The 22,839-nt window shown below is 39.1% G+C and overlaps 1 pseudogene; it reads right to left on the bottom strand.

The window, feature by feature from the left end:
- Positions 1-3,310: 3,310 nt before the first annotated feature.
- Positions 3,311-7,113, bottom strand: LOC112097008 (annotated as a pseudogene).
- Between the last annotated feature and the right edge of the window lie 15,726 nt (positions 7,114-22,839).

Consider the following 22,839-nt stretch of genomic DNA (forward strand, 5'->3'; position numbering starts at 1 on the left):
CTGATTTGAGCAATAAAGGACTGATAAGCAGGCTTATATCGGTGATATGAAATATAATGAGCCAGTGGATATCGTGTACCTTTCGTCAGACCTGGAATTAAGGAGGCCAATTGGTCGGAGTAAACATGTGAGCAAACGTAGTCGTGGAGCTTGACCGGTGGACCGGTGTTGCGGTTGGAGCGACGAAGTTCAGGTCCGGGTTTGGGTTCGGGTTCTTGTGATGCAGTGGGTTCAGGGAATGGAGGAGGCGAGGACTGTGGGGCCGGAGAAGATGGATAGGAGAAGGGTAATGGGGATGGGTCAGTTGAGACAAGTGGGGCAACAGGTTTAGGACGGCGGGAATAAGTGCGAAGGACAGCTTGGGGAGGGAAAGATGGTGGTTCTACCACGGGAGGAGAAGAGCAAATTTGATCGGGAGAATTGGGAGAGAGTTGGGATGAGGGAATGGGGCTTGGTGGAATGACGTGAGAGTTGAATGATGAGTCACGGGAAGAAGGAATTAAAGGAATTGGGCTTGATTGATAGGCTATCAAGGGAAGAGAAAATTTGGGTTGGACGGATGAGTAAGGAAAAATGGTTTCGTGGAATTTGACATCCCGGCTTGTAAAAATCTTTTTAGTTGATAAATTAAATAATTTGTACCCCTTTCGAGCAATGGGATAACCGATGAATATGGATGGTATGGCACGAGAGTCGAATTTGTGAGAAGTGTGAACATTAGTGGCATAGGCCAAACACCCAAAAACACGAAGATGGAAAAAAGAAGGTGGTTTTGAATAGAGAAGTTCGTAAGGAGTTTTGAAAGAAATAATCGGAGAAGGTAACCTATTGATGATGTGTACATCAGTGAGTGCACATTCGCCCCAAAATTGGGTTGGTAGGTGTGCTTGGAATTTTAATGCTCGGGCTACTTGTAGGATATGGTGATGTTTGCGTTCCACAACCCCGTTTTGTTGAGGCGTGTAAACACATGAAGTTTGGAAAACAACACTATGATCTTGAAAGAAAGATCAGAGTGAGATAAATTCTCCACCATTGTCACTGCGAAATGTTTTAATGCGACAGTCAAATTGAGTGGAAACGTGGCTGAAAAAGCATTTTAAAAGAGATTGTGTTTCATTTTTGTGTCGCATAAAAAAAATCCATGTGAAACGAGTATAATCATCAACAATAGTGAGGAAATAATAAGCTCCGATAAAGGAAGGGTGTTGATAACGACCCCAAATATCACAATGAATTATTTCAAAAGGTTTTGTAGAAGAAATAACACTGTTATTGAAAGGAAAACGACTTTGTTTAGCCAACGGACATATGGGGCAAACATTATTAGACTTAACAGAAAAATTCAAAAAGTTCTTAGCAATAAGACTTAAACGAGAAGGTAGTACATGGCCTAAGCGATTATGCCAGAAGTCGGTGGATGAGATGGTGAGATTGCAGGCTGGTCGATTTTTTGGTGAGGAAGGTTTTGTCACAGATTGCTTCGTCACTAATGCCACCAAAAATTATAGCCCATCTCGTTGTTTACCTAAACCAATCGTCCTCCTCGTAGCCAGATCCTGCAAAATACACTAAGAAGGGAAAAACGTCACTGAACAACCCAAACCTCTTGTCAAACGACTAACTGACATCAAATCAACTTTAAATGTAGGCACATATAACACATTATGTAGATAATAGACGGAATTGAGTGGTAAAGACCCTTTTGCAACAATATTTGCTCTTTCTCCACTAGGCAACAATACAGGCGGTAACGAGCAATTGTTATCTTTATGCAATAATTTATATGATGAAGTAATATGATCTGTCACCCTGCAATCAATAATCCAATTTTGGGAAACAATCTTAGACAAACTTGGCTTTGTTACCGTATTTGCTTTGGAGTGAGAACCTTCACTTTGATTATTCAGGAGTGACAAAAGTTGCTTGAGTTGATCATCGGATATTGTAAGTGAGCCTTCAACTTGATTAGCCACAGAAATACCTTTATGCCGATTTGAATTTTGGCCTGAGTTTACTTTAGCTTTAGGATGGCATGGTGGGTATCCATGCAGCTTATAACATTTCTGGATCCAATGGCCGAAACTTCCACAACGATCACACAAAGGCCTACCTATCCTAGAGCCAAATCGACGCCGATCTCCTTCTTGAGGTCCTACAAGTTCTGGCGCCTGAGAGTATGTTCGATCGTGAGAATTTGGAAACCCATGAGACCGAGTTTGTTCGGTTTTTCCTGTTGCTGAAGGAGTCGGTTTGCTGCGTACAGCCATGGCAGCAGCGCTGCTGTTTGAATCGGTGTTCGTATGTGCTGAACTAAGGAGGCGCTGTTTCTCTTCTTGGGAGATTGAAGAGTAGGCTTGGCGAATAGAAGGCAAAGGATTCATGAGCAGGATTTGACCTCGAATTGCACTATAAGTTTCGTTTAGACCCATCAAAAACTGCATCAATTTATGTCGATCGGCTTGTGCTATGTCTGAATGTGTTGCCAATTCATCCCATAAACTTTTCAACTTAGTATAGTAAGCTGAGACAGAGAGTTGCTCTTGTCGAAGAGAAGCAATATCTCGTTGTATCTCGAAGATGTGAGTTGTATTGCCTTGAGAGAAACGCTCATAGAGATCTTCCCAAACCTCATGAGCAGTAGAATAATAAGTGACATTGTCAGCTATTTCTGGATCGCAGGAATTGACGATCCAAGAATGAACCATATCATTGCATCTCGACCAAATCGCATAGCCTTCAGGATCAGTTTCTTCTGAAGGAACTTTGATAGAACCATTGACAAATCCGAGCTTGTTTTTGGAGTTTAAAGCTCGAACCATAGCCCTTTTCCAACCAAAATAATTATCTTCATTTAGAGGTTTGGAGACGAGAATCAATCCGGGGTTATCCGAATGGTGAGTAAAGAAGGGATTGGAGAGATCTGCCTTGGAGAAATCTGCAGAAATCTCTGATTTTTGTGGATCAGAACTGCTGGTTTTTGGAATATCTTCAAGGGCCATGATGGCTGAAAGAGAGATGCTACACGAGAGATTAAAGTGCAGCGAGTCCTTGCTCTGATACCGTGTAAAGTATGAGAGAAAAGTAGAATGGGCAGAAGCATATTTTCATTGATATTTGATTGAGTATATATACATAATGACTGACTTGCTATACATGGTAGGATCCCTATAATTAAGCTATGCAATCAAAGTCTACTGTAATTTAGGAATACATATAGAAAGATATATTTACATCTCAAAATAATGAATAAATGGATTCTACTTTCCAATATCTATTTATACCGAGTTTGATATTCAGCACATGGTGATTAGAGCCCTGCGTAACTAACACAAACTTCTTGAGGTAGAAGATTGTATTTGATACCAAGATCTTCAAATATTTTCTTTAGCTCTAAGACTAATTTGGATCTCCGTTTAATTTTCTTCATATAATCCTGAAAGTTCATTTTATGAGTAACATAAAGAGCCATTTTCATTTTATTCACATCCTCAATATCTTTCACCACCACATTGTGATCTCCACTCCAATGCTAATGCTTCCTCTTCAAGTAGCTGCATTTAAATAACATTGACAAAAAATAAGCGCAAAAAAAAAGTGACAAAAGATAAGCATCAGCAGTACGATATAACAAACAACTGAAAATTATTATCTCAAAAGAACTGACTTACTCTATTATTCTAGATTTTAGGTTTTCAATGACTTCAACTGATGTGAAAACATCAATTGCAAACTCCACAGGATCACTCATCTCTCGCGGGCTCCTGTAAAAGTTGCTGATGGGTTTTGTACCTAGAACTGAATTTGGATAATATATCTTCTCATTGTCATATCTCAGAAAGATTGTTGTCAAAATGTTCATCTCATCAACAACCATCTGCAACTTAAAATGTGTGCGTCAAGCAACTGAGCCCGATAGTATAAAGTAAGCACAATCTTGTATGAAACTCAATTTAATTAATTTACCTGTACTCCGTCAATAAAGCATCTATCGCCTACATCAAATGGGTGCGTCACAAATACAAATATGATGGCTTCAAAACAAGTCCTGGCTGTATTACCAAACATGAATGCCAGAAGTAAAAGCTGGGATGTAATGACGGCAATTACTTTGTAAGTCAAAAGACCCATCACTAGCAACCACACTATGATGATCACGACAACCACAATTCCTGAAAGAATCCTGTTTAATTCTTCGATGGCAGTTTTGGCATCATTTAAAGAACACTTCAGGGTTTTGCGGTCATCATAAACTTTTATCTGTAATACTAACAACTTCATTGTTGATGCGAGATTCTGGTTACCTTCTCGACTACGACCAAGATCTCTGCTCAATCAACTCGACCACGATCAGAATCTCTCCTCGTATGCTTTCTTCTCCAAAAATTCCTGCGTACACAGAAACAAGTCAGAGCACGCCGGTTATTTTCCCGGCGTAAACCCTCCGACGCTCAAGTCAGAAATGAAGGTTTTGTGTTCCTAGGAACGTTAGCCACTAATCTTAAGGCTTGTTTTTGGGATTATTCAATGCTCTCTTTATTCAGTTTCAATATCAAAAGTTCTAACCCTTTTACCTTCGTTGGCCACCTTTTTATAGGCTTCACCTGAGTTCAGACCTTCCCTCAACCTACGCCCATTACCTTCCCATCTCTCGGAAGTGGGTGCTCCGTTTCCGTAATCGTGGGTGGTCGCGTGGTCTTCGTGCCTTGATTCTCGGGTTGGAGTGCACGTTTCGCCAACTGTCGTTGACCGGGTCTCCTCACCTCAACCATTAGCAGGAATGGCTTTATGCTTCTAACAGGAGATCGGCCTCGCGGATGGTGTATTCATGGACGAGCAGAACATTTCTACTCCTGTTCCCCTGCTACCAGACTCTTACAAGATATACCTATTCGCGGAACCCTGCCACCAGATTCTGCTCATCACTGTTGGTCTTCGTCGAAGCATATCCCCCAAACATTCATCACAAGATGAGTTGATGGTGTATGACAAGTGAAGTAGAAATTGCAGGAGATATATGACAATTTAGTGTTTTGGGCTACGTATAAATGAGTTTGAATTAGTTTTAATTTATTAGCATTTTTTTTTCAAGTTCTTTTGGTGTGCTTTCAGTTATAACATTAAACGATCAAGGTTTTGTTAACAGTGTATTCTTATCTAAAAATTATTAACAAAAAAATTTCTATAAGTCAAAACAAATATTAGGTCATCATGGATCCAAATATCGTACAAATATATAATCGTTATGTTGATTACACATTTATATCAATTCATATATCTCATATGCAAATTTATTGTGGTTTTTTTAATTAGCAATACAAATTTATCATTTAATTAAGAAGAGTTCTTTAGTAATGCATCTAACTAAAGAACTTATTTAGTGCTAAGTTGAGCTTCGTGCTTGGCTTTTTAAACAGTGCGATTGATAGTTATTAGATTAAAAATATATATATAATTAACCATAAAATGCCATAAATAAAAACCAAACTAAATTCAAATCAAACTCAATCTGTTCTAGAAATAGGAACTAAATAAGAGCTTGATTTTAATTTGTTCTCGTTAGTTTCGATTTACTTTTGGTTTGGGGTTTTATTGTTTGTTTTATTACTAATTTGGTTCTTTCCTCTAAGAGACAAAAGGAATCAACCTCAACACTAAACTGTTTAGTTTGAAATTTTTTTAACCGAACATTGACCAAATTTAATTCAGTTTGGCTTGATTAAATTCAATTACGATTGGTTCAACCCGAAATGGTTCAACTTTTAATTTGGTTGGTTTGATTCAATTGTATCTCCTTGACTTGACTGAAGATCATAATAAAATCAGCACAACACAACTCAATTCAATATTGAATCTAAATCCAAAGAATCTTGACCGCTCTAAACAATTTCAGCATTTTTTTCACATGTTGCTCATCGTCCAAGAACGCCTTAAGCTTCTGCTCCCCGATAAACCTAGTCATTGTTAACAATAACAAAATAAAAGCAACGAGATGAATTGATTCCGAAAAAAATCATATGAAACTGGAATTTTATTTAGTTAAAGTAACTAGACTCACTCGCTTTGAGGCGTTTCTAGCTTCTTGATAATCTTATCGGCGAGATTTTTAGCTTCTGATTCGCTTTTAATCTCACTGAACTAAGCAAGATCACTTGACATTGACGACTTTAAGCCACTGCAACTGATTAATCCTTGCAAGATACAGGCAGAAATCTTCTCCATCGTCGTTATTCTTTTAGCCTTTTTTTCCTTGTTAATCCTAGAAATAAACTGCATCGCTATATTTGCGTTCCTTAATTTTTTAACCTTATCTTTTTGTGGAGCTGAAAGAACCTGAACAACGTGCTGATGAAAGATCGATTGATGAATCCGATGGAAGAATCGCTTGCTTTGGAAAGAAACACTTATTAACTTAACTGAGAGAGTCTTCACGAACCAAACAGCAGGCCCAGCAACAAAAGAAGCAAGTGTCCTTGTAATGTGATGGAAAATTTTACTAGTTTCTTTTGATCGCTTAACCCCATACCCATGGTCAAACAGAAAGATCCAGACTAAAAGGACACAAGTCAACCAAATAAAAACGCTCACACTTGCCCTCAACCCATAAACAAAATACAGAACCAAATGCTTAAGCATGAATTTTTTTTCAATGAGCAAAACAGTAATAGTGATGAAGCATCGACTAACCAAAGGACCAGAGAGAGTCACCAATGCTAACAGACACCATTTCCACAGCTCTAGATCCCATATGACATGGTTTTGCAACTTTTTCAAGGCTAAGCTGGCAATTAACAAGCACAATATGGACACAAATATAATGAACTCAAGCATGAGTGAAATGTCCTTTACTTTACCTATTATTATATTTTCATCATCCTCCTCCCCCTCCTCTTCCTCTTCCTCTTCCTCCTCGTCTTCATCCTCTCTTGAAGCAGCTGACTTCAAGTTCTTTGCTTGCTCTCTTAAATGAGATTCTTCGGTATCTGTATTAATCTGTATCACGGCATTGTCGTTTCCTTTGTCCTTTTTACCTTCCATTTGCGCTAATGAGGAAGAAGAGCTAGAGTTGCCTAAAAGAGAGTTGTATGTACTAGCAGAAAGCGGAACCGCCATATATAGAGCAGCAATACGAATTTGACAAAAAAATGGTTTTACCAGATTTTAATAAAAGCCTGTTTCATTTAACTTAAAATATTAAAGCAACCGCACGTGAAACATGCATTGTCCAAAAATATCAAAAGCAAGCAATGATTTTTGTGGCAAGTTATAAGTGTGAGCTATAGCAAATTAAGACAAAGCGATAAATGCAAAAGTCATGATGAAGACATGCATGGTGCAATTTGTCAAGCCAAAAACAGTGCTTGGAAATATGAACAAGTTGAAACGGGAACTTCCCTTTGTGTACGTAGCATGGAATTGATCTATTTAAATTATCCAAATTCATCAAAGATAAAAATTGTCGAATTGAGCAAAACATTGAGAGAAAGGGATATGTTGACGCATTTTAAAAAACTGTGGATGGAATGGGATGTAAAGAGTATTTACCGAATTAATATAACACAATTCAGTGTTTTGGATGTGTGGTTTAATTGCATTACACAAATTTGTTTTTCCCTACACTCGATAAAGTCTCGACCTTTGAATTTCATCCTCCTAGTAGCTCTCCTAAAACAGATTCTCTCTCATCACTGTATTATAAAAGTTTTGCTGTAAAAGGTTTAGAATCTTTCTGTCCCCTTTCCCATAGAGTCTACTCATAGTAGTCTTTTTAACTTAGACCACGACATTATTTCAGGAAAGGAAAACTAAAAGTTTTAGGTCATGATAAATAACAACATAAACTATCCGTGTATTTTTCTTAAATACAATAATTTTCCAACAAATTTTTGCGAAAATTCTCAATAAAATTAAATAATTTAAGTACTGTTAACGTACAAGATAGGTGAACCATCGAAGAGAATATATATAATAGTAGAATTTTATTATTTATTCGAACTATTTTTTTTTTTTTTGGACAAAAAACCTAACAAAATTATGGAGGTGTTCCGAAACGAGGGTTACGTTAACTCACATTGCTAAAGAAAAATAATTTAGAGATAAACAGCACCGCCATTAATAAATCAGTTATGAGAGTTGGCATGTCATGTTATTTTCAAGAACTTAAATTAATATAAGCTTTTTCCAATACGAGCGTTGGCATGTCACGTCATCCTCTATCATGTTATTGATGGGGTAATTTTTACTTTCCTCCCCTGAACTTTGTGTCTTTTGCACTTAGATGGCTAAGATCCATTTATTAGTAAAGACCCCCCTACCGTCAGTTAATTTTGTGTTTGACTGTTAGTTGAATTCAAAAAGACTGAAATACCCCCAGTTGGATTTTCAAGAACTTTCACACGCTATACATTTCGTGCGAAAACTATAACAACCATAATATTACCATTATACCCCTTAAAATTGGATTATTTACAATTACATTCAACAAATAAAAGGATAATTCTAATAAAAGGATAATATTACATTATGCAATTAAAAACAATGATCATTAAGTGTTTTAAACTTCAGTTTTTTCAGCTCTGTATAACTATCATTAAGACAAAAAAAAAATTGTTTATACCTTCATACATATTTCGGGCCTATTAAAACTCACTTTAAAAAGTACATCATGAATATTACAACACATAAATCAAATGCACAATCTACCATAACATAAGCTGAAAACATATGCTTGCAAAATACTCAAAATGGAGTTGGAAAATTTATTCTTGATTTTATATTTTACAGTTCCATAAACATTATCAAAAATGTGTCAATGAACAAAGAATGAAGCACAAACTTGACATTTACAAATAACTCACAGTAATATCATAGCTGGACATGACGCAAGTTTGGTGTTTCTTCTTCACTTCACACAAGTAATAAATACTGATTTGCTAGAAATAAAGAATTTTTTTGCCTTCTAAATAGAGCTTTCGTCTTAGCTTCAGAAAGAGAAACGTGTAGTTTGAGAGAAAAGAGAAAAAGATTTAATCTTTGATTTTTTTTATAATTTTTTATTTATATGAATGATCACAATGCACTATTTTTTCACAATGATTTGACCATTCACTATGCTCATGTCAATCAAAATGTGTAAAAGTTATGCTTGTCAAATTAAATTACTAAATTGCCTATAACTAACCATACGAGATCTACCGTTTGCATTTCGTAGGGGGGTCTTTAATAATAAATGAATCTTGGCCATCTAAGTGCAAAAGGCTCAAAGCTCAAGGGAGGAAAGTAAAAATTACCCGTAATTGATGTCCTGAGTTATTAAGACGGTTATTTATAGGGAAAAGGGCTGACACACCCCAACGTTTAGCAAAATGATAAACAACTCTCAAATGTTCTAAAAAATACATTCATACCCCCATTAACTAATGGAAATAATTTCTTTTAGAAGAATTTATAATTTTAACATGTAATTATCGTTATATCCTTCTAGTATATAAAAAAGTAATTGTTGATTGTCCAATTTGTCCATATATTTTTAATAAAATTATGAATATGCCCTCATTACCCAATTCCTCTGTTTGAGGGAAATACTCCGACGAGACCAGACGTGATGAGCAGATGTTTGGTGGCAGAAGTCTGCGAGCAGGTGTGTCCTGTAAGAGCCAGGTAGCAGGGAAACAGGGGCAGGAATATCCTGCTCATCCACGAGCACATCATCCGCGAGGCCAATTTCCTGTAAGAAGCATAAAGCCATTCCTGCTGTATTCTTGCTAAGGGTTGATTCGAGGAGACCCGGTCAACGACAGTTGGCGAGGCATGATCTCCAGCCTGAGAATCTAGGCACGAAGGCCACGCAACCACCCACGACTACGGAAATGGGGAATCCACGTTCGAGAGGTGGGAGGATAACGGGCATAGACTGCGGAAAACTGGGATTCATAGGAAGCCTATAAAAAGGTAGCCAACGAAGGTAAAAGGGTTAGCAATTTTGAGATTAAAAGAGAGATAAAAGCAATTCTAAAAGAGAGAAAACAACCTAACAGCCATAAGATTTGTGGCAAGCGTTCCCCGAACCTTCATATCTGACTTGAACGTCGGAGGGTTTGCGCCGGGAAAACAACCGGCGTACTCTGACCTGTCTGTGTGCGCAGGAACCTCTGGAGAAGAAGCTTTACGAGGAGAGATCCTGGTCGTGGTGAAGTTAATTGAGCAAAGACCTTGGTCGTAGAACGAGGACAACCAGAATCTCGCATCAACATTTTGGCGCCGTCTGTGGGGAGCTGAGCAAAAAGCTTCTGTTGATAGCAAGAAGAGAAGGGAAGCAGCTGAAAAGCAATAGAGACAGGAGGAAGTAGTACATAAGGGGGTGATATGAGGCTTAACGATTCCGTAACGCTGAGGGAGATAGCCAGTGAAGCACGGAAAAAAGCCATGTTCGACCGGATGGAACGGATGGAAAAGCAGATGGAGACCTTGACAACCATCCTGCATGAGCTGCGAAGTGAACGAAGGGTAACCCAGGAAGAAAGGGTGAGAGGTGATGGAGTGGCACCAGGTCCTGATAATACGAGGAGAAGTCAGACCATCGGGAGATTTGGTGAGGAAAGAGGTAACATACCCCAGCGGGGAGAATTCCATAGAGAGGAAGAGCAGTCCCCGGCAAGACAGATTTTTGACGAGGACGATGGGGTGGCGAACGCAGAGGAAACAGTACTGAGGCAACATTTACATGATGTAGAGCAAGAGCGGGATCAAGTTGCAGCACGTGACCCTGGTCGTGCAGTGCAGCTGGAGGAGGAAGTGCGCAGACTAGCGCAGATAATTGATGACATGCAAGGGAAGAGCAGAGCTCCTGGTTGGAGAATAATGCTGGACGGAGAATCACCGCTCGCAGCAGAGATCATGAAGGCAGTTATTCCGAGAGATTTCCGCCTCTCAGACCTTAGATATTCGGGAAGAACTGATCCACTGGTACACATAGAGCGCTTCAACGACATAACTGGGGTACAAGGATTATCTCAATCCCAAAGGTGCAGGGTGTTCCCGCTATCCCTTGAAGGACGTGCACGAGAGTGGTACAGGAAACTTCCTCGGGGCAACATTAAAACCTTCGAGCAGATGTGCCAGGAATTTACGGAGCAGTTTAGTGGGGCAATGGCACCAGAAGATGACATGATGGAGCTGAAAAGCATGAAACAGGGAGAGCAAGAAACCCTTCGGGAATTCATCAAGAGGTTTCATCGTGCTGTCCTCAACTTGGGAGCCTTCAACCACCCTCATGCGTTAAAGGGATTGAAAGAAGGGGTGAAGATAGGAAGGCTGTGGTACAACTTAAGAAGCCCAGTTATTCAGACGTATGCGGCCGCATACGAGCAGGCTAAGAGAGACATTGAGATTGAAGAGGAGAAGGCCGCACGGATTAAAACAGACCAGTTAGAAGGGTTGGGGAGGAAAGAGAAGAGAGCATTACCAGGGAATGGGCCGATCAGGAGGAGGGACCACCAGACCTCGGGTAGTGGAGCAGGAGGTCGGGTAACTGCTTACTGTTGTGCAAATTTTAATGTACTCGCAAGCGCACGAATCTATTGTAGTATAGACTAATGGTGACGAGTGTCGATCCCACGAGGAGGTGGATTTTAATTATATATAGAATTAATTTTGTAAATGGGTAGTTGGATTTATGGTGGAAATGATTTGGAATATGCTTATAATTAAATTAAAATGGCGAGAATAAATTCTAAAATTGGAATTGCAATTGAAATGGCGAGAATAAATTGAAGAGAATTCTATTGAAATGACGTACTTGGGTATCTGGATCCGTATCAACATGCATCATGGGCTAAATAATCCGTATTAATGCCAATTAAATCATGAGGGGGGAATCCACACCTCATGAACCACGCTCTAATCAATATGGTGCTAAGGGCTTATCGTGCCAAATAATAATAACCTTGTACTAGAGGGCCGGTGAAACCAAGGCGGTACTAGACAAGATTAGTATTATTTGTCGACGAGAAGTCAAAACATCCACAAAAACTAGAGGGGAAGAGAAAATAAATTTACCAAATTAAGCCCATGACACATGTTGAGACTTCACCTTCAACCCAAGCTTGAAAGAAAATTAGCCACTCATAATTGAACTAGGGGCAAAATGAGAATTTATTAAAATACGAAGAAAATACAAGATGGAGAAGGAATTACAGAAAATGGATCCCAAAAATGGATTCAGAGATATCAAATTAGGGGGGGAGGCCCCCTTTTTATAGATACATGGAGTAAATCATGGCCATCGGATTAAAAACAGTTTGGACGCTCAGGATTGCGCCACGTCATCAGTCATCAGTCAACAGTCCACGGTTTGACCACGCGGATGAACAGTAACACGGTTTGACCCGACTTTGAACAGTAATGCGGTTTGACCTGGATGAACAGTAACGCGGTTTGGTTGAAAATAATCCTGTGTGATGCATGCACCGTATGCGAGATTTTTCATCCACTGATATGCTGCCACGTCACCATCAACAGTATATAAGAATTTTAGTCCAACAGGATCGTGACACCTCATCAGTCAATGCCACGTCATCGGTCCGTCTATGTGAACAGTGTCGTGAACAGTAACGTATACAGTACCGTACACGTGAATAGCACCGTACAAGTGAACAGTGCCATTTTTCCTTTTATGCTCCTCCTAAGGTTTTCGACCGTCCTGAGTTCAAAAGTGATGTCCGTTTTGCCATCTGATTTCTCGTTTATTGTGAAATGACTATGATGCCCCTAAAATACATAAAATACTTAATTAAAATAAAACACATGTAATTAAATAACAAGAAGGTTAAATACATAAAAGTAAGGGTTGTTAGTAAGACTTGAAATGTAAAATGACGGTTTTCTCCTTTATAAATATGCATTTTCTAACACTCAACACTTACCAGCCCCATCAGAGGCCACCACAGTATCAGCGCAGCAGGGCGCAACCTCCTCGTTCCCCAGCTAGGGAGCCTTGGAGAAGGCATGATTCGGCATATGGTGGTCTTCATCAACATTCCCACGGTAGCAGAGGGAGCAGACCAGAAGTACTACCAACGCCCCCAACTCAGAACGGAGCAAACAGAGAAAGAGCAGTGCACCTGATCGACCAGAACCAGGACTATGGGCGGTATACTTCCTTGAAGATGTCCCTGGATGAGGTGTAGGAAGCCATAAAGGATCGAGGGCTGCTGTACCTCCCTGGCCCAATAACAAAGCCATCCAGCAGGAGGGATAGGGAACGCTATTGTAAGTTCCATGGCACTCATGGTCACACCACAGCAGATTGCAGGGATCTCAAGACCCAGGTTGAAGATTTGGTGAGAAATCGGTATCTGGACGAGTTTATAGATGGGACATTCCCAATGGTAGCATCAACAAATGAAGGGGAGCAGAGTGACAGGAATTTGAGGCGCGAGCAGCCTACAGTAAGGGTGATAGCTGGGGGCCCAACATTGGCTGAAGATTCCAACAGTCGAGGAAGAATTATGCTAGATACGCCATGACCAGCAAAGAGGTATTCTTCAACACCCCAGCAGCCAAACGTGCAAGAGTTAGGCAAGTGCCAATCATGTGGACAGATGAGGATGAGGAAGGGATTTTATACCCTCACGAGGATGCTTTGGTCATCAAGGCCACTGTTGCTAGCAAGAAGTTTGACAGGATACTGGTTGACACAGGGAGCTCAGTTGACGTATTGTTTAAGTCAACCCTGGAGGAGATGGGAATAGCAGACCAGAAGCTGGAATATACCAACACCTCCTTGAAAGGGTTTGGAGGAGGAAAGCTGATCCCTCTGGGCATGGTCGAGCTGCCTATCACAATTGGGAGCTCCCCGACAGAAAGGACAATGATGCTGGACTTTGTGGTGGTAGACGAAGAAGGTCCTTACCAGATGATCCTAGGCTGGCCATTTTTGAGGATGAACAAAGCGGTGCTGTCCAACCATTATCTGGCTCTGAAGTACCGGGTGAATGGGGTAGTTGGAGTGGTACAAGGAGACCAGAGGATCGCAAGAAGCTGCTACTCCTCGGCAGCAAGGGAAGCAATGCAGATAACATCCCTCGATACCCGAGTAGAAAACAAGAAGGGCCATATAGAGTCAAGCAGATGGTGGGACCCGGAGCTTACAAGCTGGTTCGCACGGACGGCCACGAGGTGAAACGCCCATGGAACGCAGCACACCTCCAAAAATACTTCCAGTAAGACTTGTTCACATTTTAAAGTAATTTCTGCTCGTGCTCTTTATCTTTTATTTTTATGTTTTACGTCAAAGCAAGTTCATGTAAAATCAAAACCTGCAATTAATGGAACGTCGAGGAATGTCATTCACTTGAAACTGTGATAAATCTTCTAAGGTATGCAAAGGCTCACCAAGTCTCAAAGCCTGTTTATGGCGAGACAGAAGCCAAGCATGCCAGGATCTGCTCGACCGCGCGAAGGCGAGCAGAATCCCCAAGCATCGAAGAAGTCACTAAGGCATGCAAAGGCTCACCAAGTCTAAAAGCCTGTTTATGGCGAGACAGAAGCCAAGCATGCCAATATTTGCTCGACCACGTGAAGGCGAGCAGAATCCCCAAGCATTGAAGAATTTACTAAGGCATGCAAAGGCTCGTCAAGTCTCAAAGCCTGTTTTATGGCGAGACAGAAGCCAAGCATGCCAGGATCTGCTCGACCACGTGAAGGCGAGCAGACTCCAAAGCATTCAAAAAATTTTCAAAGGCATGCAAAGGCTCGTCAAGTCTCAAAGCATGTTTTATGGCGAGACAGAAGCCAAGAATGCCAGGATCTGCTCGACCACGTGAAGGCGAGCAGAATCCTCAAGCATCGAAGAATTCACTAAGGCATGCAAAGGCTCGCCAAGTCTCAAAGCCTGTCTTATGGCGAGACAGAAGCCAAGCATGCCAGGATCTGCTCGACCACGTGAAGGCGAGCAGAATCCTCAAGCATCGAAGAATTCACTAAGGCATGCAAATGCTCGTCAAGTCTCAAAGCCTGTTTTATGGCGAGACAGAAGCCAAGTATGCCAGGATCTGCTCGACCACGTGAAGGCGAGCAGAATCCTCAAGCATCGAAGAATTCACTAAGGCATGCAAAGGCTCACCAAGTCTCAAAGCCTGTTTTATGGCGAGACAGAAGCCAAGCATGCCAGGATCTGGTCGACCACGTGAAGGCGAGCAGAATCCCCAAGCATTGAAGAATTTACTAAGGCATGCAAAGGCTCACCAAGTCTCAAAGCCTGTTTATGGCGAGACTAGAAGCCAAGCGTGCCAGGATCTGCTCGACCACGAGAAGGCGAGCAGAATCCCAAGCATTGAAGAATTTACTAAGGCATGCAAAGGCTCACCAAGTCTCAAAGCCTGTTTATGGCGAGACCAGAAGCCAAGCGTGCCAGGATCTGCTCGACCACGAGAAGGCGAGCAGAATCCCAAGCATTGAAGAATTTACTAAGGCATGCAAAGGCTCGTCAAGTCTCAAAGCCTGTTTTATGGCGAGACAGAAGCCAAGCATGCCAGGATCTGCTCGACCACGTGAAGGCGAGCAGAATCCTCAAGCATCGAAGAATTCACTAAGGCATGCAAAGGCTCGTCAAGTCTCAAAGCCTGTTTTATGGCGAGACAGAAGTCAATCATGCCAGGATCTGCTCGACCACGTGAAGGCGAGCAGAATCCTTAAGCATCGAAGAATTCACTAAGGCATGCAAAGGCTCGTCAAGTCTCAAAGCCTGTTTTATGGCGAGACAGAAGCCAAGCATGCCAAGATCTGTTCGACCACGTGAAGGCGAGCAGACTCCAAAGCATTCGAAAAAATTTCCAAGGCATGCAAAGGCTCGTCAAGTCTCAAAGCCTGTTTTATGGCGAGACAGAAGCCAAGCATGCTAGGATCTGCTCGACCACGTGAAGGCGAGCAGAATCCTCAAGCATCGAAGAATTCACTAAGGCATGCAAAGGCTCGTCAAGTCTCAAAGTCTGTTTTATGGCGAGACAGAAGCCAAGTATGCCAGGATCTGCTCGACCACGTGAAGGCGAGCAGAATCCTCAAGCATCGAAGAATTCACTAAGGCATGCAAAGGCTCACCAAGTCTCAAAGCCTGTTTTATGGCGAGACAGAAGCCAAGCATGCCAAGATCTGGTCGACCACGTGAAGGCGAGCAGAATCCCCAAGCATTGAAGAATTTACTAAGGCATGCAAAGGCTCACCAAGTCTCAAAGCCTGTTTATGGCGAGACTAGATGCCAAGCGTGCCAGGATCTGCTCGACCACGAGAAGGCGAGCAGAATCCCAAGCATTGAAGAATTTACTAAGGCATGCAAAGGCTCACCAAGTCTCAAAGCCTGTTTATGGCGAGACCAGAAGCCAAGCGTGCCAGGATCTGCTCGACCACGAGAAGGCGAGCAGAATCCCAAGCATTAAAGAATTTACTAAGGCATGCAAAGGCTCGTCAAGTCTCAAAGCCTGTTTTATGGCGAGACAGAAGCCAAGCATGCCAGGATCTGCTCGACCACGTGAAGGCGAGCAGAATCCGCAAGCATCGAAGAATTCACTAAGGCATGCAAAGGCTCGTCAAGTCTCAAAGCCTGTTTTATGGCGAGACAGAAGCCAAGCATGCCAGGATATGCTCGACCACGTGAAGGGGAGCAGAATCCTCAAGCATCGAAGAATTCATTAAGGCATGCAAAGGCTCGTCAAGTCTCAAAGCCTGTTTTATGGCGAGACAGAAGCCAAGCATGCCAGGATCTACTCGACCACGTGAAGGCGAGCAGACTCCAAAGCATTCGAAAAAATTTCCAAGGCATGCAAAGGCTCGTCAAGTCTCAAAGCCTGTTTTATGGCGAGACAGAAGCCAAGCATGCCAGGATCTGCTCGACCACGTGAAGGCGAGCAGACTCCAAAGCATTCGAAAAAATTACTAGTGCATGCAAAGGCTCACCAAGTCTCAAAGCCTATTTATGGCGAGACCAGAAGCCAGGCGTGCCAGGATCTGCTCGACCAAGCGAAGGCGAGTAGACCACCAAAGTTTTCAGTCTTGATTCATTTCACTCTCAACACTAGAAACTGGGGGACCGGTGTTTGAGGGAAATACTCCGACGAGACCAGACGTGATGAGCAGATGTTTGGTGGCAGAAGTCTGCGAGCAGGTGTGTCCTGTAAGAGCCAGGTAGCAGGGGAACAGGGGCAGGAATATCCTGCTCATCCACGAGCACGTCATCCGCGAGGCCAATTTCCTATAAGAAGCATAAAGCCATTCCTGCTGTATTCTTGCTAAGGGTTGATTCGAGGAGACCCAGTCAACCACAGTTGGCGAGGCATGCTCTCCAGCCCAAGAATCTAGGCACGAAGGCCACGCAACCACCCACGACTACGGAAATGGGGAATCCACGTTCGAGAGGTGGGAGGATAACGGGCGTAGACTGCGGAAAACTGGGATTCATAGGAAGCCTATAAAAAGGTAGCCAACGAAGGTAAAAGGGTTAGCAATTTTGAGATTAGAAGAGAGATAAAAGCAATTCTAAAAGAGAGAAAACAACCTAACAGCCATAAGATTTGTGGCAAGCGTTCCCCGAACCTTCATATCTGACTTGAGCGTCGGAGGGTTTGCGCCGGGAAAACAACCGGCGTACTCTGACCTGTCTGTGTGCGCAGGAACCTCTAGAGAAGAAGCTTTACGAGGAGAGATCCTGGTCGTGGTGAAGTTGATCGAGCAGAGACCCTGGTCGTAGAACGAGGACAACCAGAATCTCGCATCAACATCCTCTATTTAAATTTTTTTCAAATTTTCTTTTCAAACCAAATAAATTTAAACAATTACTCAATAATAAAAATAAATAAAATTTGTTATTAATCCATTATTCAAGCATGATTACATTTTTTAATTTTTTGGTTGATTGTACAAGTTTAATGATTGACATGTGGAGAATTGTTATTCTTATGGCATTAATAACCAATTTTATTCATTTTTATTATTGAGTAATGGATTAAATTTATTTAGTTTGAAGAGAAAATTTGACAAAAATTTAAATAGAGGAATTGTGTAATGAGGGTATATTTATAATTTTATTAAAATAATATAAACAAATTGAACAATCAACAATTACTTTTTTATGTGCTAGAAGGGTATAACAGTAATTATATTTTAAAATTATAAATTCTATTAAAAGAAACGATTTCCGTTAATTGATGGAGGTGTGAATGTTTTTTTTCGAAATATTAGAAATTTTTTTATCCCTCTATTAAACATTGAGGGTGTGTAAGTCTTTTTCCCGTAATTTATATATACTCAATTTTGTGCCCACCGTCCAACACGTGAAACATGCATTATCCAAATAAGACAAATGCGAGTAATAATTTGTGTGGAAAGTTGTAAGTGCGGGGCTATACAGCAAATTAAGACAAAGCATGGTGCAATTTGTCCAGCCAAAACAAGTGCTTGGAAATACGAGCAAACGGGAACTTCCCGTAGCATCGAATGGATTTATTTGACTTATAAAAGCAAGTTTGAGTTATAAAAGCAAGTTTGTCAGTTTCTCCTAGTTAAAGTAATATATATCACTTATTTTGTTAATAAGAGTAGCATAATTTTACAGTAATTATTTTTATTTTTAAATATATTTATATTTATTATAAATTAAATAAATTATATAAATACAAATAAAAATAAAAAATTTAAGTGTTAAAAATTAAAAAATACATACTTTACTATAAATAAAAAATTCATAATAAGATATTTTTCTGTACATTTTTCTTTTTAATATTTTTTTATAATACATGTATATTTTATATTATTAAGATAAATTATTAAACAAATAATTCATTTCTCTCTCTTTTCCTTTAAATTTTTTGGAGCTAGAGGAGCTTTAAGATATTATGAAAATAATAGGGAATAAGCAGTATGTATGATTTCATTAAGGGCTAAATTTACAATCTCCATCATCCAATGCTTCAAGGATAAAAAACATTGAAAGAGGGGGATGTGTTGAGGCATTTTACAAGGTGTGGATGGAATGGGATATTAAAGCATTTACCGAATTAATAAACACAATCCAAGATACAAAAACATGGGTTGGCACTTAAAGTCTGAAAATTAATTTCTACTCAAGCGCACTCTTCAAAAGTGGTTTAATTTTATTATAACACAATTGTTTTCTACTACATTCAATAAAGTACTCGGTATTTCGAATTAAAATTCTCTCTTAATTTGAGCTCTTTTGAGTTTTTAAAGATTATGTGTTATGTCTCTTTTAATTATAGTGTATAAATATGATTTAATTTCTTTATTTATTAACCACCAATCGCCACATATTATTTTTATTTAAGAATCAGATTATAAGAGAATCATAATTAGATTAAGATTTTCTGAATCTCCACCTTGTTCTAATAGCTCTTCTCACTACCAATTCTCTCTCACCACTTTATCGTAAAAGTTTTTTTCTATAAAATGTTTAGAATCTTTTTGTCCCCCTTTCTCATAGAGTCTATAGACATCATTTGGAAAGAGTAAAGTATTTTAATTTCTTTTATCTTATTTATCTTTTGGGTTAAGAAGTCACACTTAGTCAATGAAAGTATAATTTTTATTTTTCATAGAAGTCTATTTAACTTAGACCATGATACTGTTTCAAGAAAGAAAAAAGAGGGTTGGATCACGATAAATAACAATATAAGCTATTCGTGCAATTTTTCTTAAATATAAGATTTTTCTAACAAACTTTTGCGAAGAAATTTAGATAAAAGTTATTGACTTGCTAGATATATGAACAATCGAAGAGAACATAATAATAAAATTTTATTATTATGCAAACCATGTTGTCTGTCGAAAAAAAAGCGGAAACAAAGTTGTGGAAGTAGAGCAAAACAAGAGTTATGTTAACTCACTTTGCTAAAGAAAATAGTTGTAGTATGAGATTCAAGATGGAAGATATGAATTTTGTTTTTTTTAGGAGAACTATTGTTCATGATATTTACATCATACAAATTACTGAGATCAGTTTACATCACCTCTGATATGACACGGCTCAGATTTTTTAACCCTCTCAAATATTTGAGGGACGCCCAACTCTCATTATGGGAGAAAGATTACCTTCACTCAAGATCTGGAGCTTCAAGAAAGGAAATTTAAATTAATCCCCTGCAATGCGTTTGCAGGAACTCGAACCCCTTCCCTCACATTTGTGAGGGAGTGGCTCTAGCCACTTGGGCTTAACCCGAGTGGCTCTAGCCACTTGGGCTTTTGGAAGATATGAAATTAGAATCAAAGAGACTAGAGATTAATTTATGGTTCATAAATATATTTAATTAGTTAGGTAAACTTGTCCTTAACAATCAATTAAGTTGTGGGTTTTTTCAAAATAAAATATTTTATGAAAATAAAAGTGTTCAGATTACGCAACCATTAGTAAATTAGTCAGGACAGTTGGCAAGCTCTGTTATTTTCAAGAACTTAAATTAGTAGAAGTTTTTTCAACTGATGTCATCCTATATCATGTTATTGATGTCATGGGCTACGTACCAGTGCATCTATAAGGTCCAAGACCTCAAATTATGATTTATACAAGGCAAACCATACAGGCGCATGGCTTTTCATATGTACTTAATTTTATGCCTACTTGTCCAACAGTTAAGAACCGCAGCCAATGCTACAAAATATGTTCCCCACCAACCAGGATCCTACCACAAATAATGCTCACATGCATTGCACAATAGATAATAACAATTGTTTCTCCCACTCGAATTTGATATAGGGAGACATAATTTTAATGTACGAGAATTTAATGATAAGCTGATTTTTTTTAAGTATTTAATTAATAATTGTTAGATAAAAAATTAAAAATTAAATCATAACTAATAATTTAGTGGTTAACAAAAAACTCAACTCAGAATTTTAATCCAACTTTAATAATGATGTCACTCACAAAGACGACAACGTGGATTCTAATCCCACTCCTAGGGTGAGAAAGAAGTTATACTCCATGCTCCTGCATTCGCTTCCTGTAGTGAGGAATTTTTGTTAACTGAATATTTTTAACTGCTCTTGGAGCACGCTATTTTTCATTCATTCTTTCTTATATGTATGTTTAAACTAAAGACCTTTTTACTAACACATTCATAGAAGAACACGCCCTCAGTAATTTTCAATTCTAAAGCTCATCTAGTTATGGATTTATCAAAGTTCGAAGGGGGTCCCTCTAATTCTTGTGTTAACATTCTGGTATAAGTTACGATGCTTCTCCAGCTCGGGTTGATCAAGATTCAAGCATGCTCCTATTTCGCGGGTTGGGCCTGTTTCTAATTTGGAAACGGAGTTTGAAGACTAAACAGTTAAATTTAACATTTCTGATCCAATCTTAGTGTTTTTTAATCAAAAACTTAGAAGTATTTGTAACCATTTTCTATACTATAAGAGTATAGCTGTCATTTTCATATTTTTATGAAGAAAGAAATATTTGAATACACATTAATGGAAAATAAATTTTTGATTAGGAATAGTGCTGTTAATTATCTAGTTTTCTAACATTTTCCAAATTAAACTAGAAAAATATTTTAAATATTTCTTCACTTGTTAGAATAGCCTAAAATCATGTTCAGGTTTAAGTCGTTTCGGCTTTACTTGAGCTCACTTATGCTTTTCACACCATGAATCACAAATGAAAGTCCAAAAATAACTCCATCAGGCCCATTACTTCAGTACATTTCGATTAGCTCATGAGGGTATTGACTGGATAGTTTAGAAACATTACATCCATACATTTTAACCATTACTTATTCAAAAAAGAAAATTGTTGTAAAAAGTTAACCGTTACATCAAGCGTAGATTATTTAATTTGCACAAGACGCCAGACAATCACCGTGCAGGTGGTGGGTCCTAGATTGACGTGTACCTCTTGAGGTAGAAGTTTGTATTTGATCAATATCTTCAAATATTTGCTTTAGCTGTAAGACTAATTTTGATGTCCTTTTAACGTGCTTCCCATAGTCCTGAAAGTATGTGCCATTTTCATGTTGTTTATACCTTCAATGTCCTTCACCACCACACTGTGATCTCTACTCCAACGCTTACGGTTGTTCACCAAATAGTTGCCATAAAATAAAGTGTACAAAAAGTAAGCAAAGCAATAATGATATCAAAAGGGATTTCATTAATTCTTTCTAGAAAAATTTGGTAGCCTATTCCTAGAAAGTCTAACAAATTGTTGGAGGGTTAAGCTAAAAATTTCAAAATATCCAACTAATAGAGTAACTTTTTAGGTAGAATGATCTACTTTCTTCTAAATTTAATTATTTCCTCTTTATTAGTCAATGTGAGATATAACTCAACAATCTCTCCTCTGACGAAACCACCACCGAACTCAGTTCTTTCGTCTGACACACTTGAATTATTCCACCACCACATTTCGACTACTAAGGTTTAGCTACAATACCAATTATTGAGGAATTAGGCCTAAAATTTTTATCTATCCAACTAAAAGACTAATCTGTTTAGATGGAGTGACTTACTTACTTATTAGTATTATTAAAATTATTATTTTTAATTGCCCAATCACCATTCTCATCAACAAGATTTGTCCCGAGATCTAAAAGGAGTAACTATGATACAGACAGCTACGATCATCATGATGGCGTTAGAGAATTTGACCAATCAAACAACTTCACTATTTCATCAATTACTATAATTTTTATTTCTTCACACTTTACAATAAAAGATTCTACAGTATTTTTATTATAATACATTCAAGTAGTACATGTGGGCATATAAATATTTATCTTAAAAAAACAATTATATAATTAATAATTATATTTAATTCACACATATATTATACATATA

Source organism: Citrus clementina, unplaced genomic scaffold, assembly GCF_000493195.1.
Source record: "Citrus clementina cultivar Clemenules unplaced genomic scaffold, Citrus_clementina_v1.0 scaffold_7, whole genome shotgun sequence".
Classification (NCBI taxonomy): Eukaryota; Viridiplantae; Streptophyta; class Magnoliopsida; order Sapindales; family Rutaceae; genus Citrus; species Citrus x clementina.